Source organism: Fukomys damarensis, unplaced genomic scaffold, assembly GCF_012274545.1.
Source record: "Fukomys damarensis isolate Sample0158 unplaced genomic scaffold, DMR_v1.0_HiC HiC_scaffold_38, whole genome shotgun sequence".
NCBI classification, from domain to species: Eukaryota; Metazoa; Chordata; class Mammalia; order Rodentia; family Bathyergidae; genus Fukomys; species Fukomys damarensis.
The window spans coordinates 38,275,435-38,281,434 of record NW_022900950.1 but is presented as its reverse complement, the minus strand read 5'-3'; positions in this window follow the sequence as shown (position 1 = coordinate 38,281,434).

The following is a 6,000-nucleotide window of genomic DNA, read 5'->3' as shown; positions in this document are numbered from 1 at the left end:
TCCCTCTCCTGTGCTAAAGCATTCACTGAGGCTTACTGTATGCCAGTCACAGGCACAAAATGATGAGAAAGACACAGTCTTCACCAAAATTCTATGGTACTAAGGTGACACAGGCTTAATCTAGGTGCTAGAGTGTTGTTTGGCTTGGTTTAGCACTGGAACACTTTTATTCTGAAACCACAGAGTGAAAATTAAGGCACAGGGTTACAAAGGATTAAAGTGAGCTTAGGATAAGGTTACTGATCTGACCCAGCAATGTTATGAAATACATATGTACAGATATATATGTAGAGTTTGCCAAAAATATATACAACAGGAAAAGAAAAACTTGCATAAATATTTTAATACTAAATTTATTGGGACATTATGAGATTAATACAAGTTACCTTTGGCCTCCACAATTATAAGACATAATATCAACTCTACCTGTACTGACTTTGTGACTTTTTCTGGCTGAGTGGTTTTTACTGAGATCTTGTATCTTTAAAAAATAAGAAGAAAAATAGGAAAAGTAAAGCTGGAGTCACTGAACATGAATAAGATTGGGTGGGTATCCTCTCAGAGATAGTAAAAAATCTACAGCATGGCTGCTTGCTGGGAACCAGGGTAGAAAGAAATGAAGCCCTACAAACAGGTACAAAATAAATAAATGAAAAACAAATAAATAAAAATCAAGAGATGGGCGGATGGGAAGGGGGGAAGGAAAGGAGATGAAAAGAGCAATTACAATGTATTAAACACATGTACCAACTTCCTACAAGTAATGTACACTTTGTGTATGACACACATGTACTCATATACTAACATTTTCCGAAAAGAAGCCAGAAAATGTCCCTCTTTGAACTCTTCATTCCTTGGTTAGAGACTGACTCTTCTGCTTAGTCATAAGTCTGTGGGGGAAAGGGTAACTTTGAACATATTTTATGCCATTAAAGAAGTCAATGAAAGGATCTCATAACCTGTAAACCTCGATTCAGTATTAAAGCATGCCAAATTTAAGTAGCAAATGATGCATTTCTATCTTATGCAAATGATTCCTCCAAATTTCTGGTTTGCCATAATTTGAAAAAAAAAAAAAAACCACATTCATTTCTATTTCATATATCTCTTTATTCATTTTCAGTCCATCAATTTACTTTGAATTTTTTATTATGGTGAAATATGCAATCACGTCATTTTTATGAAGCTGAAGAGGTCATCTCATTCTGTAAAGTGATAAATAAGGAGTGCTAAAGCGATCCTTTCATTCCAGTGATATCTCACAGCACAGCAATGACTAGAAGCACTGCCTCCAATATAGGATTTTTAGTGGAGAAAAACCTGCAGGAGGAGTATATCTATAAATAGTGTAATGGAACAATAGTTATTAGTTTTAAAATTGAAGATCCTATGCCATTTCCTCGATTTCTTCTGACCAAATGAGAAAACGGAAAAAGAAATATGTCGTTCATTTTACTCAGCTGAGCTATACATCTGTCAAGTATTTATTGGAATACTAATGTGCATTCACAACCATTTCTGCTGTCTGCCCTTTTGTTCTGCTTTGGTCACCCACTGTATCTGTTTTCATTAGAATTTTGAATAGACCTACTTAGAAATCAATAAAAATAATGATGGCCACCTGAATGACTCACGTGACTGTCACCACCAAGACTTCTGGTTAAAGCCCTGACTTTGGTGTATCCCACCTCTTCACCCCCAGGAATCACTTTTGGGAAACAGGTATTGCACGGCAAGTCATTTTGAATACCCCCCTTTGCTGCTAAGGGGAATAATGGTTGTTAGAGGAAGAAAAGGAGGCCTTTTGCTAGTGTTTTCACTGGGCTACTTAAAATCCTATGTGAAAGAAACATGGTGTCTAATCATCATACCTTATGTCCTTAGCTCCTTTCATGTCTCTGGTAGATAAGCAGATTGATGCCATTTGATAATCTCATAGTTTTCCTCAGTGTTTATGAAGTATTATGAAAGATTATTAAGTCTGGACTATGGGCAATCTTAACTGCTCACAAAGATCAAAAGGCTCTTCATAGCATGTTTAATATAAACCAAGGCTTATAGGAAGGTTAGTTGCATTAAACTCCACTCATAAAATTACATGCCCTATTTACACCTACAATACTGAACATCAAATAAATCTACCTAGTTCTCTCTGCCTCATCTCTTCTCATCTGTTTTTCCCTTTTAATGTCCTTTTTGAAAGTTATTCAAATTATATTGCTAGTTGGCCTGATTCTAAAAATATTAGATGCCCCCAACTTGTTTCCTTCAGTTGCTAAGTAAAGATTTACCACTGACGAAGTAGGACTAAACAAGGTAAGTGCTAGTGTTTTGCAACCTGGGAAGTAGCAAAACAAGAAAAAAAAATAGCTCAGCTGGAAATGTAAATGCTCTTACCAAATCATATGCAACCATAACCTCCCCCTGTCATTTGCGAGCCAAGGGAGGATGTGTGGACTGCTAAGCACAGTTCATGCTCTTTTGTGAAGATGAGCTGAAGGAGGAAAGGAAAGGCCTATGTTTGGTAGTAGCCATGGGCTTTCTTCAGGACCATGTGAACATATGGTTTTTGTGGCCAGTGGGTGATATTGTGGGGGTTCCCTGTGGTATCCAAAGCAACTGAGGAGCAGAGGCTTCTCCAGGTGCAAGAGGAGAACATTAACAGTGGAAACACTTAGGCAGTGGCAGGCAGTGACCTTGACCTTTACCTTCTACTGGTGGCCTTTCAGAAGCTATGTCCTTCTGTTACTCATCAGCTGCATTCACATTGTTTTAATACACATCAACCTTTTCCCTTCTGGAGAAGTGGATTTGCATGTTTTTATCTAGTGAAATTTACTTATCAGCCAGACATGGTAAGGATTTCCAATTTATTATATAGGTTGGATTGGATAAGAAGCATAGAAAGGCTAGTGAAACTTTAAAAATATGGCATGTAAACAGTTGAGCAAAGAAAGGGAGGAACTACTGTAAAGTGTGGCCTCTAGAATTATCTAACATTTTTAGATAAATATGTAAAATAAAAAAATCTGCAAAATTGTAATCCGTTATATTCAGGATTCCAGAAAATTAAAAAAAAATTTTACATGTTACAAAGACTAGAGGGAAATACAGTATAATGTTAAAAATGTTATTTCTGCATGGTGGGAATATGGATAAGTTCTGTCTTCATTTTACTTTTCATTTTTCATGCTTTCTATTATAAGAGTGAAGATCTCTTCAGGGTGAAGTGCAGTGAATGAACTAAGAAGCATACACATACACAGATATACTCAGGCTGAAAATATATTATGAAAAATAATTTTAAGCAACAAAAAGTCATAACTATTGGATTTATGGGAAGCCTGAAATTCTCATCATAATTTCATTTTTGGTAGAAAATCTTGTCTTCTGGAAAAATCTTATTTTAAAATATAAAATACTACAGGGTAGGGTGAACATTAATATGTGAACACCATATGAAAATTGTACCTGAGTTTGCAGATTACAAGAACCATAAACTTAAGTAAGTAGGGAGAGGCATAGAGGATTTTTTCTTAGGGCTGAGGATCAAACCTAGGGTCTTGAGCAAGTTAGGAAAGCACTCTATCTTTAAGCTACTCCAGCCCAAGATATTTTTGACGGGGATCTTGCTGTTTACCAGGATGGCCTCGTATTTGTGGCTCAAGTTATTCTCCTGCCTCAAGAACAACAACATGTAGAACTATAGGCACACACCACAGCCCCCCACAGATCTAAGCCTTGTGATAGTCAGTTTCAAGCACATAATAGTAAAATGTTCCTTACCTTAATGCCAGATGAGGGGTGCTTCATTCTCAAGAATTTCAATGAAACTGTCCACAGAAAGAAACATCACATAATACCTAGAATCTCATTGTGGAATTCTCTGAAGGTGCCACCTGAGTTCTTATTTGGTAAGAGTTAGGACTTCTAGTTATATAGGAAGTGATTTCTAAGTCACTTATTCAGAAAACCTGCTGAAGCCAGCTTAGTGTGAAGCATAAGTTGTAAGTGGGACTCAAACAAACAGCTCTGGAACTCAGTTTGTAAAGAAAAGTATTATAGCAGCACAGTTTGTAATAGCTAAAACTTGGAAAAGCCCATTTGCCCATCAGTTGGAAACTGGATAAAGAAGATGTGGTTTTTCTATAAAATGGAATACAACTCAGCCATAAAGATTGAGAAATTAGAGTCATTCATAGGAAAATGGACACATTTTGAGGATATACTCCTAAGTGAAATAAATAAGTCACATATGTGTAAATACCGAATAGTTTCTCTGGTGCAAAAAACTATAATATTACTCAAATCCTAATGGGACAATTAACAATGTGAAATAGGAAGAAAAGGGCTAAAGGTGTAGGGAAAGTGGGAAAGGTAGAGAAAGGGGAATAAGGGAAAAGAAAAAAAATGTGAGAAAATGATAAAATGGAATTAAAGTGTTTGTAAATGGGGAAGGGAGGAGGGGTGAAGGGAGGGCAGGGACAAGGGGAAAAAATGAGAACCAAGACCCGTCATGTAAAGGTACAAGATCCCAGTGATGAATGTAACTGTACTGTATACCTAAAATGTACCAATAAACTCAATAAAAAGAAAGAAAAAAAGAAAAGCAAATCTTTGTTTACAGCAGTCCAATCCAACTGTCTACTAGGGATCAAATTAACTGAAAATAAGCTCTGGAAGTCTGACAGCTTTAATTGTCACTTAATAGACCCACTTCCTAAACCCCCTAATGTCTTGTGTTGATTGTTATTGCCAAGGGTCCCATGAGTAAATCTAATTTAAATTGATACTCAGTTTGGCTAGGATTGAAGAACTAGTGGGTGGCAGTTGAGGAATAAAATGGGGTAAAATTTCTTGCATCTTTTTGGTGGTTAAAGCACTTGAACTTTAATACTTAAATACAGCCCATCTGGAGTCCTTTAATGAAAAGCTTTAACTCTCACAGAAAGGATGTGAAGGTCTCTTTGTCTTCCACTGAAAGTTTTAAAAGGCAGTCAGCAATTAATAAATGAGATCATTGCTGAAATAAAATTCTTTTTTTAAACGGAATTTTAATGGGTTCATATCTCAAACTGAGCTTGCTTGTGTATAGGATGAAAGGATGCTGGTTATTTGTATGACCTCTGGGGGACCTATAATGATTGGAGGGAAGAAATTATAATCCTTCAACCATTCATGCTTGGAAGATTACTTTTAATAGGTACATAAATTATCCATGTCATGCTTTCCTTTTGGGGAGTATTCAGGAATCAACAAAAAGTACATAATGGATCAATATTTTCTGTACCAGTTGTCTTTTAAAAAATATTTCATTCCTCCTTTTCCCCCAGTTATCCTGACAGTTACACATGTCTGGATCTATCTTATTCACATAAGGAATACCTCTGATTTTCCAAAGCTATCTGCTGCCACAGATGTTGACACGCTTTATGCTCATGTGGCTCTCATTAAATCTGCACCTAAGATTGAAGCCTACTCCATAAATCAGTGAAGCTCCTCTGAGACCTACTTAAGGATTATGTCCTTTTTATTGCTGCAATACAAAATCAGGTTCATTGAAAATATGAGTCAGAAGAGAGACACTTCTGTACAGTATATTCCCACCAGTAACTGTAAAGTGACTTATCCAGCCTTTTAATAAAATGGTATACTTTGGCCATACCACAGCATGAAAATGATATCCCTAAACCCTCAACACATATCAAAATACTTAGATAGGCCAGACACATTGAATAAGTCACTGTAAAATAGAAAAATACTTTGAAGATTGATATGAAGTCTTACAGTTCCCCAAATCATCAAGGGTTATAGGTGGGGTGGGGAGGGAAAAGAGGGAAAGGATATGAAGAAAGGAACAGGGTTGCATTATGTGCAGGTACCCATTCCATATAAGGGATGTAAACAGTATGTACTGCACACATGTGCCAATAAACTAACATAGTGTAGAAGAGAACAATGTGATAAGAGAAAGAAGAATTGATAGTGTCTAATACGGAA